This window comes from Poecilia formosa, unplaced genomic scaffold, assembly GCF_000485575.1.
Source record: "Poecilia formosa unplaced genomic scaffold, Poecilia_formosa-5.1.2 Scaffold708, whole genome shotgun sequence".
NCBI lineage: Eukaryota > Metazoa > Chordata > Actinopteri > Cyprinodontiformes > Poeciliidae > Poecilia > Poecilia formosa.
The window spans coordinates 116,549-118,392 of record NW_006800647.1 but is presented as its reverse complement, the minus strand read 5'-3'; positions in this window follow the sequence as shown (position 1 = coordinate 118,392).

The following is a 1,844-nucleotide window of genomic DNA, read 5'->3' as shown; positions in this document are numbered from 1 at the left end:
GTGTGTGTGTGTGTGTGTGTGTGTGTGTGTGTGTGTGTGTGTGTGTGTGTGTCTGCGCGCGCGCTGATCATTTGCATCTGGTGATTAAAGTTCCAATTCAAAATCAATAAACCATCAGGTCTCACCACATTCGGTTTCATCACTGATTGAACAATCATTCTTATGAACATGGATGTGAATTGTTCACCTGCTTCTGTATCCATTTCTTCATTAGTTCTGCAGCAGCAGCCTGAAGCCTGTCTTTCATTGGGATGTTTGAAAATGTTGAACATCCTCTGGTAAAATGCTTCGGAAGGCCTGCAGAGGGCGCTACGAGGCTGCTGCATCTCTAACTGATCCTGACCGCCTTTAGTGATGAAGGGATGATTAGTTCAACCCTGACTGGGTATGTCTCTCCTCTCACGTTAAAACTGAATCTTAGTATCAACATATTGATTCATTGATTGATTGGTTTCAAGTTCTGTTGACTTTAGCTGATTAGTTTTCCTCCCATGCATTAACAACACATCAGAAACAGACGTATGGATGACCTGAAACTGACACCAGTATTTAATTTGAGGGATTTTATCATCAGTCCCACTGTAATCTCTGCAGCAGACTAATGGTGACCTCTGACCTGTCTCCACCTGGATCTTCTGGGATCATTTTCCAGATGTTTCCTCCTGGTTCTACAGAGAACTGGTGCTAAATGTCCCAGAGGAGTCTGGTTTCTAACTGGACCCTTGGTACCGCTGGAGGCCGACCCCGGACAGAGGCTCAAGGTCATCTGACAACTTCTGTAACGAATATAGATTTCCTGCTGAGTGTCTGACACTCCAGTCTAGTAGGTGGAGGTAAAAACAACCAGAGGAAGGTTTTCCAAGTTGCAGCAGCCTCATGACAAATTCTGCCCCCTGTGTCGGGAGTGCGGACTGCAACCAGATCTGATTATTTTCACAAAGCTTGTGATTGATTGCTCGGTAAATGACTCAGTCATGTCAAGGTTGTAAGTTTCAGTTCCATCAACATCTGCTGTTAACAACAACAATAAAACTCTAAAGTAGATAAATAAACCTGGTCTTGTGTTGGGCTCTTCTTACACTGTTTTGATTTGTTGCAGTTTTTTTTTAATCGCCAAGATAATCTGTCTTTCCTGCATTTGTGATGTTCACTTTAGCCTGACGGATATCAGTCACCAAATACAGTTTTCTAACACATTGTGTGTATTTTTAATTTTTTATTGCTGATATAAAAGGATAGAAGATAGCTGATAGCAGGACATGAAAAATTTTACATCCTGGATTGTAATTGAAACTGTATTGTCTTATTTTATATGCAAATATCCATCAGTTATAGCAGAAATATTAAAGTGATAGAAAACCTGATGCAGTTTCTTCCTCAGTGAGATTCTGGGAGCAGCTTACTGGTTTCTCAGTCAGAAGCTGGTTACAAACTGAGGCAGCAGGTGTCAGTCAGTCATGGTGGATCTGAACTTTGACCTCAATATGAGAAACTTGAGCCTGACAGGAGGAACCACAGAGCTCTGTTAGGTTAAAGCTCATCTTGTGAAGTTGGGATGTTTTTCCTCCAACAGGATCCAGAGGAATCACCTCAGATGTTGGTCTGGATTTTATTTCAATGTCATCTGTGAATGTTGCTCCTCATTTTCAACAGCAGAGCTATAAAGGTTGATAAAGTTTATCATTTTGGAGAAAGTCTCATCAACGTCAATATTTCCACTAAATAAAAAACGAGAATAAATATCATGTTTGATGGAGGAAAAGCCAATAAAGCTCCTCTTAGGCTCTGAGCTCAAAGCAAGATGCCAGAGAACACCAAACTATTTTTAGAAAATATTAGACAAT